The 17,412-nt window shown below is 45.6% G+C and overlaps 1 long non-coding RNA gene across 1 annotated transcript; it reads left to right on the top strand.

The window, feature by feature from the left end:
• Positions 1–8,895: 8,895 nt before the first annotated feature.
• LOC112970564 lies at positions 8,896–12,796 on the top strand. Its single transcript, XR_003255069.1, has 4 exons — positions 8,896–9,017; positions 9,503–9,633; positions 10,824–11,026; positions 12,728–12,796. It is a non-coding gene; the product is annotated as an uncharacterized LOC112970564 (long non-coding RNA).
• Positions 12,797–17,412: the final 4,616 nt, after the last annotated feature.

Raw genomic sequence — 17,412 nt, 5'->3', positions numbered from 1 at the left:
GCTATAGTTGGCCGTTGTTTTGTATTAAACACTTTTTTCCATTGCTCTTTGAAATGGACTGTGTATCTGCTGGGGAAAAAAACCATCTTTTTTATTTTACACTCAATCAGCCGTTAGATATTCAAATATACAGGAAACCAGATCCAGTTAACCAACTTCCAGTGTTTTCTTGACATCTGACTCATTGAAAACTTTCTTGAAGAGGCTTTTTACTAGGATGAATGCTAATAAGAGGAATTGACTTTAACTTGTGCACTTTGTCTGCAATTTTGGGAAGAGACAAAGTGATTTAGCAATGTAAGTCTTGATGGCTTTTTGATATTTTTCTTAAATTGCTGGGCCACTCACTAAAATAAAACCTAAGAGCAATGAATTGCTGTGACCTTTGGGAAGCTCTTCCTCTTTCAGAAAAAGAAAGATGAAAACTTCTGGATTCTCCTTGTGCCACAGAAGTAAACAACAAATGCTAAATGATTAAGAAAATCTGAATGGGATATTAAGGTTTGCTGTTACCAATTTTAGCTTGTCTAATTTTAAAATTCAAAATTTAATATATTGTAAAGTATTTAAAAATAAACATAAAGGCATGTGTCCTATAGGAAGATTTCCATTTTTCTGTGATGTATTGAAAATCCATTATAACTTAAACTTCACATTTCAGTCAAAGTATTCAGCTCTTTTATCATATACAGAGTTTCAGAAAGACCTTTAACATTTAAGATCAGCTTAAACTTTTGCATCCTGTATAAYGTTAAGTACCTGTTTGTGATGGGGTGACTGTTGGCACTTTGGTTCCTCTTTTTTTAATGCAGAATTGCTTTTTTTTTTCCCTAAACTATTCTTGTTTTCAGTTTAGGTAATAAATGCATGCAGAGAACTGTCTGTGTTTATATTAACTTTATATTCACTTAAAGCTGAAAAAGCAGAAAAGGTTGTTCTTTCCCCCTCCCCATCAGATGTTAAGAAATGGGTGGAGGGGGAGAATGACGCATCTAAAGCCCTGGGACCCAACTTTCAGTAATACATAGGTGACAAAAGGTGTAGATGCAAAATATTTTCCACAGTGTATTTCTAAGCAGGTTCGATGTCTAAACTCTATTTGTGGAAATGAGACACTGAACAGCAACAAGGAAAGAGTTACTTAAGCCTTTGCATCTGTAATGGCGACACAGTGAGCAAAACCAGTCATTTTAAAGGCTTTAGAACTAGTAGATCTAGCAACAGTTACTGATTTATTTAATCAGTTTTTAAATTCACAACCTATCAGTTGTCCAGTATGCCTAAGGTAGCTTTGACACTTTTAATTCTAATTTGCATCTACATATTTTTTTCTAAATCTTGAGAGGGAAAAATATCTGGCTAGAAAGTGATGAAAAACTCATTTTCATTTCACTTTATTAATGTTCTTCATTGAGCTGGAATTCTTTTGACAGTGGTGATTTGCCTGCAAATCTCTGCTATTAAATGGTTATACCAGTCAATGAAAGCTAACAGTCTTTAATGAAAATAAATACAAATGCAAATCAAGGTTAAAATTAGTGTCTTAAATCAAGGTTTTCTGCGTGATGATTTAAATCATGTTTGGAGTTGATGACTTAAATGTGTCGGAGTGAACAGATTTATTGCACTGACTAAACGAGGGTTTGGAGAGCGGTTGGATCAGGAGACATGGATGTAGCTCCATTTCTGCTTGCATCATAAAATGAGAAGGTAGGTGGAGTTTTTTGGTTTGGTCCCATTTTCCCCCTCTTCCCCCCCCCAACCCCCCAGTAGCAGATGTCTGATAAACAATTAATTGATTTCTGTTGAAACAAATAGTTCAAGATAGCTGCTGATCGTGTGAAGTTGTTTCTGATGAATGCTGATAATACTGAAGAATTATTCGTTATGGGGAAGCAATACCCTTTTGCCCATGAACTCAATGTTACGAGCAGTGCATAATACTCATATGAATATTTTTTTCTAATGTGATTGGGAACCAATGTTCCAGACCTCATATATCATGAGGCATCAGGTAATGGGGAAAACTCTGAATACTAATGATACTAAATCATGTGTATAGCTGCACAAAATCAGCAGAAATATAGGAGAGACACAAATATTCTGATTCAAAGAATTTCTGTGGTAGTAACATCTCTTCCCTTGAAACTGGGAATTACTAAATCCAACAGTTTAAGAATTGCCTGAATAACGTAAGACATAGCAGAAGCGTTTCATCCACAATTATAGTATTAGTATTTTTGCACTGCAGTATTGATTAGGGCTAGTTTTGTACCAAGAGAAGTTAGCAAAATGACAGGAGTGGTTATCAGCCCTGGCGCAGTCTGTTAGACTGGCTCTTTCCGAAGAAATTCAAAACTACTGATTTGTTTCCTCTCTCATTAAAAAGACTGGGAAGAGCTTTGAAAGTCTGAGTGAAATATGAATGAAAGTGTCTGTGCCCTCGTCTCTGCCTGGACAAAGAAAAATAGCGTCCCAAGGAAGGCAAGTAGGAGTTTGGACATGTGGCTGGCAATCCGCTTGTGAGTCTCCCACTGTGGGGGCTTTGCTTGCGGAGCATTTCTTGCACCTGAGGAGATGATGATGCTTGTGTGTCCTTTCAAGGCACTGTGAGAATGAGTATTGAGGACGGTCATTGCCTCCCTGCCAGATATTCTGGGATACAAAGCTGCAGTGTTGGTGCTCTGTTCCCCTGRACAGCTGGTGTGGAATACGTGGCCAAGGGAAGCAGGGCTTGCAGGAAGACTGCTGAACTATTCTTGGAGGGAATGGATGAGCTAGTCTGGTGAGGAAGTTTGTGGAGTATGTAGCAATGTTCAACACCTCTCCATTCTGAGAGCTGATTTTCTCAAGTCTGATTTGGCTCTGAAATACTTCTAGATCCATAGACAGCATGTGTTCTGGGCTAGCTTATTGCAATGTCTTCTGCAGCTCTGCTACCTTCTGCTACCTGATTGCTAAAGATCTTTGGGAACATGTCAATGTACTTGCCTTGTAATGGGTATGAGCGGCCTTAAATACTGGCTATAGCCTTCACTAGGCATGCTAATTCCTGTTTACCATTTGATGTACCTAAAGAACTAATCTGTAAAGTCTCTGAGCAGAGGGCTTTTTACCTCTCCTTTAGAGAGCCATGCAGGTACTCTATCTAAGTTATGTCTCAGCTCGTAGTCAAATCTGTCATATCCCTGGGCTGAAGGACAGAGAAGTAGTAGTTTCTGGTGGATGCATTTCCTTCCTGTGTAATGGGGATCTGACTAACTGATAAAACCGGTCAGCCAAGCAGAGGCAAAAGCCCAGAAAAAGAGGTGGTAGTTGTCTTGTTTCTCTTTCTGCCAGCCTACTGCTCCTTGCTGCAACACTCTTTGAATGTTGTTGCCACAAGTTTACTTACAGCCTGAGGCAATGCAACTTTTCTTTCTTTAATTTATGAGTGCTTTATCGCAAGCATTTACAGTGCTCTGGATCTTTTTATTGCTTAGCAGCTTGATGGGTGAATGCAATGTCTCGGATGAAGGCCAGCGTTGGTTCACTTGAAAATACATTCTGTGTTGCCAGGCAGGTTCTGTATGCTTTGCTTGATGATGGTACATGCTGTACATTGTATGCCTTCGCCTGTAGGATCTGAGTGCTCACTGGAGAGTGCTTTCTCCCTCTTGGTGCAGTGCCCTGTTATTCTAGGGTGAACGCTTCTGAATTGCTCTAGCTGTTACTGTGGGCTTGAGTTGGTCAAAGCCTTGAGCTTGGTGGCCCCCCTCTGCACAGAAGTGTGCATGCGCTCTCTCGTTCTGCCTTGAGAGATCACAAATGGAAGTGAGAAGGTAGTAAATCATGATCAGACATGCTCTTTAGCTGGGAGCAGCGATGACAGTTGGTCATATGCCTATGGGTTATCAGATTTATGTCCTTAAATGACATGTGGTTTATGATTGTAGGATATGATATCTATGATAGGGTCAGGGCTTGATGACCCAGGAGGTCCCCTCTGGTCCTGTGACCCTATTTGTTGCTTGTGCCTTGATGCAGTATTCACTCCAGTGAGTTGAGTATGTTTCTAAGGGGCCACCACAAGAATACAGTTACTCTTTATCTGAAAGTGAGTGTTTAGCGCTCTCCCTCGTGCTCCCCTTGAGCTCTTCGGTGAGCAGGCTTGTCTCCTGAGTGCCTGCTGATGCACCTGCTCTAACAGGATGGGTGGATTCTGTGAAGGATAGTGCGAATGAGTTTTGTTTGCCTTCCTGCTTGCAGGGTGCTCAGCCCAGCCATCATCATCATTGGAGCATCATTCTCCTAAAAACAGGACTGCTAGTCTCTGTTTTTTCAAGGTGAGGTGTCTTCTGTTTAGCTCCTGACAAAGCTCACTTGACTGGCCGCTTGAGGTACCACTCATCTCATGGCATAAATGCTGAAGTCTTTTGGGAGGTTGTTATGAAGGAAACTGGACATGCTGTGGCTTGCTTCTGGTGTCAGAGTGCTGCTCTTGTGTTATTAACTGGCTTAATTAGCCTCTTAAAAGAGTTCTGGGGAGGATCTCAGTCTCCAGCATGACCGTCTTGTCTGGTTGCTCTCTTTTATTTGGCTTGGCTGAAAGAGCAGCGGCAATGCTAGAAGCAGAGCAGTCTGCTGTGAGCACCAGAGCTGGGGGCCTTCCCTTCCTAAGCGAGAAAGCTCTGGCTGCAGCTTAGCCCCAGGGTGCCTTTGCGCACTGCCAGCGGGTGTTTTTCGGAGGCAAGTGTACTGGGTCCTGTGACAGCATGGAGGCAAGTTAACCAGGAAGCGGTTTGCACTAAAGAAGAAGGGTTTCCATTGCTCAGTGAATGGAGTTGATTAGAGCTGAGATTCTGCATTTTCCCACAGGTCTCTCAATCTGTAACTCGTTCAGGTTAACCTGCATGTTTAATCTCCTCACCCCATGTACTTTGCTCACAGTGCTGCCATCCACTCTCGTTTCCAATTTCACACCGACATGCTCTTGACATATTTATAAACGAACTCTCTCATGTCAATCCACTAAAAAGCAGCCAAATACATTCCAGTGAAATATATTTTCTACTTGGTCTCCTGTTGCTGTGGTAATCTTGATTACTACTGTGTAAAAAGGATGGGAGCAGCCAGAGTCAGTGCAAGGGCATCCTGCTTTCCTGCATGGTCAGTGCTGTGAAGAGCCTCTGATGCCTGCTGGTGTCTRTCTTGGCAGTGATTTTACCCATATAATATTTTTGTTATGCAAATCTCAAAGATTTATGCAGAGGGAAGTAAATGAGAACTTGGTTCCTCAGCTGGGGAAGCCGAGGCACAGGAGTGCAATGATCTGCCCGAGACCGAGAGCCGTGTCAGTGGTACGGTGAGGAGTATGTGTCAGGTTCAATCTTAGYTTATCCTCTGGATGTCAGAGCAACTTAATCTTCCTTCAGGTTTTGCTCTAGGCTTTCAACTATGTCAGAACTTCTGCACCTTTCAGCACCTCATCTTTTCTGCAGTGTCACCCTCTGGTCTCTCCTGCATCCAGCTGAACTGGGTAAGGCTCAGTTACAGGCAGGTGGCCAGATGATTTCTGTGTAAAGAGTTACCACTAATCAGCTGCTGTTTGTTAGCTGACTACATGAAGCTTGTTGCGAATCCTATGTAAAAGGTGCTACCACCAGAAGGGAACATGTTTTCCTTTGCAGTGATGGAGACTGTGTGTATGGTCTGTTAATGTGGTCAGTTGACAAGGACTAACTCTCCAGGGATAATGAATCATTTGCTTGTGCGGGATGGTGAGGGTGTAATTACAGTGCTTTTAAAGATACTAAAAAAGGAGTGTTTTGTGTGACACGGTGCAAAGAGGACCTGAGTGAGAGCCACCTGTGAGGTAGCACTGAAAGGAGGATCTCTTCCTCCAAGATGGATCTAACTAGTGGGAGACAAACAAGCCCATCCTGCTGAGGAGCAGAAGCTTTCTGCCTACCACCTGTGGCGCTCTGGGCTCACAGAGGAAAAGGCCTGCGAAAGGAAGGAAGAAAAGCTAGCTGTCATCTGTCAGCTTAGATTTGCTGTGAAGCTTCTCTGCATCCAGCTGGGGAAGAGGGGGAATAAATTAGAAAAAAGGTCAGAAACTGTAAGTCTGGTCTGTTGAGAAGCATTGAAGGAAGGAGCAAGTTCCTCAACTGAATTTTTTCCTTAGGAAAAAGCGAGCTGCTGTGGATGAGCAGCAGGATGACATGAATCTGGTGGCCTGTGTCACCGAGCAGCCAGGYGTCACTTCTGGGTCTACCCTACCTGCAGGGTTGTCTACTCTCTTAAGAGAATGAGATACAGAAAAGGTGGCATTTGCACCCAGCTGTTGCTCCCCATCTCGCAGCATGCCTGTGGCTCGAGGTGTGGGGGTAGAGGTGAAGCAACCTCTGTCTTTCGATAATGCTTTTCTCCCTCTATATTCTCAAAATCCTCACTTCCAAAGGCAGCTGTCTCAGTAGGGAGGGTGAAGCACGAGCAAATGTAGTGCTGGCAGGGTAAGGAGGATGATCAATGAATTCAAAAACACCTTAATTCCTCTAGATTTTCAGGACTCTGTGTACAGCTTAACAGGAGGGGGAAGACACCTGTACTGAGGATTTTTCAAGCTTGTTTATGGCTGATAAGTTGGTTTTATTGAGTGGCTTGACATGTAATTCCGTGCAGTGTATAGATGCCTGTGTAATGTTTACTCAGATGGCAAGATCATCTACTCTTTCTGAAAATTAAATCTTGAATAATGGTGCATTTGCTCAGGCAAAACGAATGTAAAAATTCAGTGTCAGGCTTGTCTGGAGCTGAGGTCCTGCTGGAAACACGGTGTTAGTGAGTTTAAAATGTTTCATTTAGAAGTTGTGAAGTCCTCAGCCTTTTGGGGGCCCTGTTAATTGAACTGAAGAGTGCAAAGCCCAGAAGGGAGATGTGATTCACACCTGCAAAGGCAGTGTTTTACAGAGGGAGAGGGGCAGAATAGGTTAATTCTATTGCAAAATGACAGAAGGATGTGAAGGATTGGTCTGAAATTACACTCTTCCACTTCAGTCATTTTAGGAAAGTCAGTTTTATATTTGCGGACTGTGGTAAAACTAGGTAATTCGCTTCTAGGTGAGAAAGGGGCTTGGGTCTGAGTTTTAATTTGAAAGGACTCCAAGGAAAGAAACTCATCTATCCTCTGTTTATAGGACCATAGACATAAATAATAATAATAATAAAAAAGTCAGGAGACTTCTTGCATTTGCAGCTTCCAGATTTGTAGGACTGCAAGTCAGTGAGTTCTCCTTTGTCTCCTCTCTCAGCAAAACTCTTGCTGAGAAAATACTTTCTTGCAGGACCAAATGTGTGGTTGCATTCCCACACTCTGTTTTGCTCTATTTCCTTGCAGGGACAGGGTATTTGAAGCTGCATTTTTCCACATGAGCCACTGGGCTGCTTTTGGATGATGGAGTTCCTCTTAATAACTTCATTTAGGTATTAAAATAATTTTTCAGATAATGCATGCTGTCTCTCTTCTGAAGACCTTAATGCTTTTACAACAGTGGAGTAATTATTCCATTTATGAGGAAGCAGGGACAGGGGACTGATTGCTGCAGCCCACATTCAGTACTGCTAGCAGAGGCTCGCTATTTGACCCAACTTTCAAATAAGCTGATAAAACTACTTCTATTAATCTCCCTTCCTTCACAAAATCCACTTATTTCATAATCGCTAATGTTGAGTTGTGTAACAACTGGCTAGAAGGGTGAATCAGTATTGCTCACGTAGAGGTTTGGCCTTGTAATATAGATTGCCTGCTGGAGACTTGTTGTTTGTGTCAGGGTCAGTATAAACAGTTTCTAGTTTGCTTTTTCAGAGGTAGCTTTCTGTTGTAGGGATTTTTTTGGCCTTGGACCCCTTCTCTTGTGCCACAATCTAACTAGATCCTTTGTCATTCTCCAGGGAAGCTTTCAAACTCGCTACTGTGGTTTTGAATTGGCTTTAAATAAAAGGTGTTCTGTTTCTGAAGTGTCCTGCCCAATGGCTCTAGAGTACTTGACACATGATCCAAACAGCCGGCAGACAGAGCCATTAAATGTGAAGTACCCAAGCATGATTATGTGGCAGAAAGCTGCAGGAAAGTGTTTGCTGTTGAGTCCCAAAGGAGTAGGCTTTGTCTGGAAAACCACCGTCATCAGGTGATGATTCTGTTGAGAAAAAGTCAAGGTAGGTCTTGTTCCATCGATGTAGATGGTTTATTCTTTCACTTTAGTGTAGAGCAAGAGGTAGGGRAAAAAAAAAAAAAAACAAAGGAGAAGGTGGGTGGAAGAAGTTTTAAACAGGCTTCTATTTTTGATCCAAGCTCAGGCATTGTCTCCCTGTACTGTTGAATCTAAGCCACTCGAATTTGCAGCTTGCATGACTAATGGCCTTGGTACCTTATAGCCTAAAAGGAGATTCATAGCCTTAAGAATTCTGATCTAATTTCCTCAGTTATGTTTTCAGAGTGAAATCCCAGTAATGGAGGCTGCTTTGTAGGGCAGGTGGAAGGAGGTGTCTACTCCTTAACCACTGCTGAGTTGGATGGAAGAGGCCTAGAAATCTGGGTCTGTGGTGAAAGAGAAGGAAAAAGGCAAACGCCTCTTGCCTGAGGTTGTGTTTTGCTGCTGTAGATGTGCTTAGCTTTCTGTTCCCTCGCAGCTTGAAGGGAGGATTTTACAAGCATTGGTAGATGTTTTTTATTTAGGTTTAAACCAGAACCTTTCATGAGAATTGGGGATGTGGAAGATGGTTCATTTCTGTTGTGGATTTGCAAAAGCCAGAGCGTACAATGACAGAACGAATGGATGGCTGTTATGGGAAGAATTCATGTGACACTAGGAAACATAACAGGAGAGCGAGGTCTGCTCCCCAGCTGCCGAGGCCCCTCAGCCATGGGAGCAGGGCATAGTCTGGAAGGGCAGTGTACTGTGCGGTGTTTTCTGGAGCTCAGCCCCAGCACACTGATGACCAGAGTGTCAGGGGAGTGATGGTGTGGATGTGAAAAGGTAGGTGTGATAGCCCTTTGAGGACAGCGGTCAGAAAGGGATAGTGTTTCCTTGAGGGACGTGACTGCTGCAGGAGCAGGGGTGCAGTGCAAGGAGAAGGGAACAGGGGATGCAGAGCTGATGAGATGTTCTGAAGGAGCTCTGGGAAGCTTAGACACCTTCTGTATCCAAACAAGGAAACTTGTATCCGTGGCCTGAGAAAGCATGTCCTCACCTCCTGCCCTGTCAGCAAATGACACAGTCGCTTTAAACACCAGCTCTGTGTATTTAGTGAAACCCTTGTACTACCCCTAAGCTCCTCCAGCTTCCCTCTCCTGGCATCTCTTAATTCTTAACTGGTGACTTCATTTTTCCTCTTAGTGCCATGCGAGTTAGAGCAGCTTCCTGGGTGGGGAGTGTTGCATGCACACTCCGCTGAGTAGAGAGCTTAGAGATGAATATGCAGTTCCCTGCTGTGGCTTAGAAAGCTGTATCTGTATTTTTAGGTCTCTTTCTCAGTCTTATTGAGATGGAAGGGGAAGATTGTGGCACTTGATTTAATCAGCATAATCTCCAGATGAAACATGCCTCTGCTGCGCTACTGGGAGATATTAATTTATGCTGGCTTGCTTCTAAGGTAAATTAAATCATTAGTTTTAAGACTAGATTAGGTACATGCATCCCTTACCTCTTAAAAAGGCAGTTCAGAAGTTCTTAAAAGCTTCTTGGCTTGGCACTTTTTGGGAGCCATCAAATCATTTCAGCAGAAGTGTGTCATGGAAAAAGGAACAGTGGTGCGGTGCTTAGGTACGCAGCCACTGGCTCCAGGTTAGTTAAATGCTCTCTGTGCGAACATAGGACCTGCTAAATGCCTGGTGCCTCCTGCCCTTGCCTGATTACCTCCCTCCATCCTGCCAGCTTGTTAGTTAACTCAGTGTGAAGGCTTTGCCCCAGGTCTAGGGAACCAGCAGCCTCTCCTTGATCAAACCTGTTTCTTGAGCATCTGTGCTCCACTGGCAGAGAGTTGAGCTGCCCTGTATACACTGAAGGAGGGTTGGCCAGCTCAGATGGCTGGTATCCACACCTTGTTCCCCTGGAGAGCGCGTAGGGAAATCTAGGGAGTTACACTGACTTGGGCTTGAAAATACRCTTGAGGAGAGCTGTGCTGGCTCTGGAGCGCAGACCTGGGGTGATCTAGGAAGTGCTGTTCTGAAATTAGCTGAAAATGCAACTCTTCTGCATTAGCTGAAATTTCCTCAAAGTGTACAGGAGAAGCTCTGTGAACACACAACAATAACTAAAAGCAAAAGATCTTTACCGAGGTGAGGGGGAGATGTTGCAATTTTTTTATACAGGCACAGCCTGCATCTTGTCAGGGAAGGCAGCAGCAGAGAGTAGGAATAAAAATTGGAGGCCTGATGCTGGTTGTGAGAGTAGTGGCCTGTCTTGGAGTCACTTAATGAGAGCAGATCTGACAAGCTGAGCCAGCGCAGCTGCTCCCTGTGCTCCTTAGCAGGGAAGTCTCCTGTGCAGATGGCTTCAAGTTTTAAGGTGCCCTGTCTGCTTGGATGATTAGCAGCTCTGGTGAGGAAACYGGGCTTTGCTGCTAAGAGAAGGCAATGGGTCTATTGAGACCCGGGGGGAGGAGAAATAAGAGGCCCTGAAAGCAATTTCAGGGCTATTAGGAATGTGATAATGAGGCGTTGTGTACATTCATTTTTCAGCACTGATTTCCCCCACTTCRGCCCACTCTCCATCCCAGGAGGAGAGTAAACACTCCATTGACGCTGTAATTGCACTGACCATTTTTCTGCATTTATTATGCAGCTGGACATCTAACAGGATCATTACATGCACAGATGGAGTGACCGAGGAGCGAAGGTGCCTTCCTGGGGCAAGCCAATACATGCCTGAACTTGGAATTGCTTGAGAAGGTGCCTTCCTGGGGCAAGCCAATACATGCCTGAACTTGGAATTGCTTGACTCATCGCTGTCCAGATCTCTCTCACTTCTCTGCCCATGGTAGGAGGGTCAGTAAAAGTAAGACAAGCAGCTAGCAGAGGATGACTGCATCTTAGTGTAGGAAAGGTGGTGAGAGAGTAGTTCCCTCTCAGGAGCTGATGACATCTGTTGAGATCAGGCCCCAGCCTGTCCTTCTCTTTGCTTTACGCCTGTTTCATGCAACATTGGGTTCAGTGGTGGGACTCACTGCTGCAGGACACTCTCAAGCCAGGTAAAGGCCTTGGGGTATGTGCTTGTGGATGATCTAATACTGTATAAGGTAGTTTCATGCAGCTGGAGAAGGGCCACTCTGTGCTGTTTCTTATACTTCTCTAGTGCAGTTTCCTTGGTATGATCCCCAGCCAGAGACTGGGCTGGACGCCGCTTTGTTGCGATTCTGCATGGCCTGTCTCTTGGAATCATGAAATCTTTCACCACTTTGCGTAGTCTCTCTGGATCCCCAGCCCCTCTGCTGCACCGTATTTTTGGGTTGCCCTGGGCTTTAACTGATAGCGAAAGTGCAAGTGGCTGCTCCAGACAAGTAGCTTTGACTCTTAAACCACTACCAGCAGTAGCAGAAGTAGGTGCTTGGGCAGGATTTTCCTAAAGGGCAAAACTGGCTTGATCCTGGGGTGAGTAGATGTCAGATTATTCCTGTGAGCGGGTTAATACCTTAGTGGGAGGTCAGAACAGAGATGAATCCACAAGGTTAGGACCCCTTGGAGGGACAGGGAATCAGTGTGGGGAGCTGGCCTGGGGGCAGCTCTTTCTTACATAGCCCTTTCCATTACGTTGCTGGATGGCAGTGCCTGTGCAGAAAGTCCTCCTCCTTCCTGAATTTCATTTTCCTGTTTGAATATTTAGAGGCATTTTTCTGCTTGAATATTTAAAGGCAAGTGTCTCTTTCTCTGTGTAGAACACTTGCAGTGATTTACTGCATGATGCAGCAGCCCTGGGATTAAATGCTAATGCAGGTGTGATGATATAGGCTGTATAGACCTGGGCAGCTCCTAGGGGGTTGTAGGCATTTGAGGAATAAAAGCAGCCCTCACACACGGAGTGTGGGATTTGTGGGCCCAGAGGCCTGGGTGAAAAAAACATCACCCGCTCGAGAGGCATCCTCAGGGCTGAGTTCTTGGCCTTGTACCTTCCTCCAGCTTGCTGTGCTGGGGGATCTCTGTCCTTGTGCGACTGTATGCGTGTGGGTGTGGGGAGGAACCAAGCTCTTTGTGGGCCCCCTGGACTCCAGGAATTTAGGTTTGGAGGCTGCGCGTTTCCTCTGGGTGATGCCCAGGTGGGACTGACTCGCATGAGATGGGGGAATGGCCCTCCCCACAGTGCTGCCCTGGGTTGGATGGACGGGTAGCAATGTTAATGGAAGAGAAGATGAAGAGATCCCCAATTGATATTTGTTAATTCTGACTGTGGATGTGCAGGATCTATCACTGACAGAGCAAAGGGGGAAAAATGGTATTTTTGGTTTAATCACGCTGTTTTCACTCTTTGTTGAAAGAGCAAAACCGCAGGCTACAGCAGAGCTGACTAGACATGAAGTGCTGTCAAATGTTCTATTTTACCTTTTCCTTTGTGCAGATTTTTCACAAGGAGGAGAAATGCTCTTTTAATAATAGAGTAAAGGAAGTGTTTGTAGTCTCATGCATGCTGGCAGAGACATGGGGGCAAAGCTGCTATGCAGAATGTGTTTTGACTCAGTTTAATGTCTTTTTCAGGCTGATGATCTTTCTTCTACATTTCCTTGCTGATCACCTGAGGCTTGCCCCACAGCCATGGGGAATCAGGCAAGTTTGTATTCGGGACCTCAGTTTCCCATGAGGTCTCCAAACCACAGGGCTTAGCCTACATGCTGGGGTAAAGGGCCAAAGCAGCCAATTTTAAAAGCCAGAGCAGGAGAGGGAATCCTTCCCTTGCAGGAGGGCAAGCATATTGCAAGCAATGCTCAACACTGGATCATGTGGATGCTGAGCCATTTTCCCCTTTCTCCATCCATGCAGGTTCCTATTAGTGAGATCAAATCAAACATGGCAGGATTGTTTATTGAGAGGTGTTTGTTTGAAGCTGAGTGGACGGGAATCATGTTTCGAAACCATAAAAGAAAGAGCTTTTAGTGCTCTTCCTTTTTCCAAAATAGCAACCGCATCACCACGCACCATGGGGATGTCAGGGTGAATCTGTTTCACTGACAACAAGATTGTTCTGTCTAGACTGGGAAGTGCTGTTTAACTGAGTGAGTCTGCAGAATAATTTAAAGCCAAAACACTTTACAGACATTAAGTTTAAAATAAAAACTAGCTTGACACAGATGACACTTGATGGATAGTTTGTGTGGGGGTGGGATGGCAGCTGACTTTCTGAGATGATACTCAATGGTGGCAATTGACAGATGTCATGCAACCACTCGTAGGCAGCTGCTAGAGATGGGCACTGTGACCCAATGGCTGCTGAATTGTCACCTTTCCCCCAAAAAACTTCTCCTCCCCCTGCTCTGCCATGGTAGTATTTGGTGCTCTCCAGTTTAGTTTTGAAGTGAACAAGTGAGGCAGGGTTGGCTACTTGGTGCCTTTGAGACAGGCACCGTGAGTGTGTGCATCCCGTCTGAGTTTTGCTGGGGTCTCAGTCATGTCATTTAACTGTTCTAGATGTGCGTCTGCTCTGCCAGACAGACAGGCAAATGATGTTCTCCGCCTCTGGAGTGCAAAGTGCTCTGAGAACCGTGGAGGGGAGAGGCCTAGAGAAGTGTCAAACTATGACCTGCCTAGTACTGAAATGCAAACCCAGAGACAGTCGTGGCCCATGGGCCTGCTTTTCCCCCTCCCCTGGGCTCTTGCCACATGCAGAGGTGCCCAGGACCATGCGATTACCCTTCCTCCATGTCTGTGAGGTTCTTCCACTGCCGTAGCAACCACAAGAGTGCCTTCATCTAGGTGGACCTGCTTAGTGCAATGCAGAACTTTTCTCTTGCAAGACTTTGGTCTGTCCGAAGTTTTACTTTTCCCAGGTGGCTGGCTCAGCCCTCTCCAGCCTCTCACTGCCCTGTCCCCACCATGCTGCCTGCTCTTTGGCTACCCTGATGTCTGAGCACCACTTAGGGATGTAGAAGCAGAAGGGGTATGTGTGGAGGGGATATGAGCCTTGCATTTGCCATCTGTGTGAAGGGGCTTGCAGCCAGGGCTGTCTGAGGCAGAGATGCGTGGTGGTGAGATTGCAGCCCAGCTGGTAGAAGGAATTTACTTTCTTCTGGCAGAAAAAGAAAGATGAAATATTGTGTGTGGCTCAAAGGCTGGAATATTTTTCTCTTTCCGATGAAGCCTTTTGCTCAGCAGTATATCGTTGTGGTTCAGAGAACCTGCAGCCACTCAGAGAAGGAGGGATGGCAGTCATCTCAAGGGAGCAGGGAGTGGGCTGAAGTAAAGGAGGAAGAAAGGATATCTCTCTGAGATGGGCTGATCTCAGAGCTCAGGGCCTGGCCAGGATGAGTACTGATGGTTCACCTCCACCATAGCCCTTTGGACTTGTCTTAGTCTTGCTGGGCCCCAGTTCAATGGCAAAAAAATTAATAATCATTTTTCTTCTTTTCCTCTGTAGATGAGGGCAATGCTGATCTATCTGAAGTACAAAGACACCTTCCTCTTGACCACTGTCCTTGGGTTGGGGCGGATGCAAGGTAGGAGGAGCAGAGGGCTGAGCCAGGACATCGTCCACCAGAGAAGTCCGGCTGGCTCCTAACCTGTCATTTCTGAGAATCTGGTGAGTCCAAGAGTCCCTGATAATTTTTGAGGTGGAGATCATATGAAGTTTTTCTCAAGGCCAGACTATTTCCTTTGCTTCTGCTGATTGACTTTGGGGAAAGTTGTCATGGGGAAGCCTCGCTGTCAGGCAGCAAGGCATTCTCTGACCCTTAGGTCTTGGGGGAGACAAGGCAAAGATGTGCCTTGTCCTAATCTCAGTGAAATTTGGGGCCTCCTATTTTTCCCCAAGCAGCCACCTGACTTATTTGGATGCCTTCATGGAGTACTTTAGCCAGTGGATAGCGAGCAGGAACCAGCATCCTAAATGGATTTGCTCCCAGGGGAGTAGAAGAGGAGGGATCACTGTGAGATTCAGACAGTGAAGAAAAATCAAGGCCTGTGTATTCACCCAGGGAGGAGTTGGAAGAAATTGGAGGCTTCTTCCTTAGACAGCTCTTTTCTGTGTTAGCTGATCTGGGCCAGATTCAGAAGGAACGGGGAAGAGGGGAAGATGTGTGTTCAGTGTAGTGGCGAGCAGACTCTGAGCACTCTTAACTTTATGCCTTTGCAAACCCTGCCTGTGAGATGCTATTTATTTGCTGATCAAGGCTGTACGCAATGAAACAAGCCATGAGAGACGGCCACTTTCCACAGTCAAGAAATGGGTGAGGAATGGAGCAGGGCTTTGACCTAGGCTCTGACTGCAGCTGGTGCCTTCCTTCTTAATCCTTGGCTCGTGCGTCATCTTTGGTGGGGTAGGGTGGGGGCGGACAGCAGAAAGAGGTCCTGATGTCCCCCATCTGCAGCCTTGCCTTCTGTGTTCCCTGCCTCCCTGCTGCTGCTGCTGCTGCCTCATGAAAGACTGTGTGATTCATTATACTGCTGCACGGTCTCTGAAAATTTATTTAGGGTTTTATGGTTGCTGCTGCTGCTTATACAATGGTGAATCTGCTGTGGCTGTGTCCCAAGCAGGTGGCAGCTAATGGGTCAATAAACTGAATCGCACTATTAGAGCTGTCAAGCTTGGCTGCTGGGATTCACGCAGGTAGAGGGGAAAGCTGCCTTGCTGCAGAGAAGTCGAGATAGATCCGTTTTAGAAGAAAGGTGTCCGGCTATGCCAGAAATCACTCACTTCCCTGATAGCATCCGCTGCTTTAATAGGTCAAATTTTCCACTGAAGTTTTTCTGTCTTAAGCTGTCCTCTCCTCTTCTGTGCTTCTCCTACTCTCCTAAAAATTATTCCAATAGGACCCTTTCTTCTCTAAGAGCTTTGGAAGGTGTTTTCCTTAAGATTTTCATTGCTTTTCCCCTGGGGTGTACAGAAAAGGGGAGCTGGCAGGATCATCAGCTGGAAGAAATGGAAATCTTAAACAATACCATAAAAAAGCCCCCAGAAAATATAGCCAGAAGCAAGCAGAAATCACCCCAACTTGTAACAGCTAGCAACACAAGCAGGTTTAGAAATGACCTCTGTCTTTTGAGCATCTTGCTTCTCAGTGCTGGTGTTGAAGGACTGGAGATGGCACACCTCGAGCACATAAAACACTGTTGTGCCAGCTTTACACATGAGGAGAATGAGGCAGGGCTATGGCAGAGGCAGGTGCAAACCCCACGCCTGCCCCAGGTCTCTGCTCCTGCCTGGAAGTGAGCAGGCTTGTTCTTACCTGCTGCTAATTCATATGCTGTGGGAATCTGTTTTTGGTGGCCCTGGTGGAAAGTTGCTCACTTCGTGCCACTTGCCGCTAGGAAGGAAAGCAGGACCCATGTTTCTGCAGGGCTGTGCCAGCAGAAAGAGCTGGATTCAGGTTCTGTGCAGTGCCCCTGTGTAAGACATGGCTGGAGGCAGTGACCTGCTCTGACTGAACCTACTCTGGATGCTGTTGGACTGTCAGTGGGATGCTGAGCCTGTGCAGGTAACTGTATAATCTTGTGGTGCTAAAGCTGTTACATCTTCAGGGTGTTGTGTTGCACCACCAATGTGCTGGGGTGTCTCCGTGCTCCCTTGGCATGCTCTATACCCAGTGCCTCCACCAGACTGCATCCTTACTGGAAAGGCAACTTGAATATCCTGGCTCCTTCTCTTTCCTCCCTGTTGGTGCCCCACTTCTTGCTTTTAATCTTTCTGCAAAGATGGTTTGTCTGGATTGAAGAATGTTGCATTTATTCTGTAAGGCTCTGTAGGTACCTTACCCTGGATGTGAGCTTTCAGTGCGTGGTGAGCAATTCTGCTTAAGGAATCATTGCTGATGCCATTATTTTTATTTTCAGTCCTGCCAGATAAACCTGCTCCTTCCAGGACAGCCAATACATGTGTGTGCTTGTGCCGCTCTTTAGGAGAGAGCGGGGCTTGTGCTCAGGAGCTGCYTGCAGAGTTGCCAACAACAGGTGCTTGAAAAACCCAAGAGCCGCTTAAAAGCTGCGGGATTAACAGAGCTCTCAAGCAACTGGTGTTGGAGTCTGTGCTTTTTCAGCCCTTTGGGGAGGTGGGGTTCAAGTTCTTCTCCACAGCTGGGAGGGGCAGAAATTTGTTAATTTTGCAAGCTGAGATTCTTGTGTCCTTGCCCTGTCCTGAAGCTGGGCCTTTGTGCTGGACACCTAATATTACAAACTCGGCATGGCAACAGCAACTCGATTGACTAACTTTCCTGAGCACAATGTGGTTTTACTGA

The sequence above is a fragment of the Apteryx rowi genome, unplaced genomic scaffold (genome assembly GCF_003343035.1).
Source record: "Apteryx rowi isolate R43461 unplaced genomic scaffold, aptRow1 scaffold_40, whole genome shotgun sequence".
Lineage (NCBI taxonomy): Eukaryota > Metazoa > Chordata > Aves > Apterygiformes > Apterygidae > Apteryx > Apteryx rowi.
This window is presented reverse-complemented; position numbering and strand designations above follow the sequence as displayed.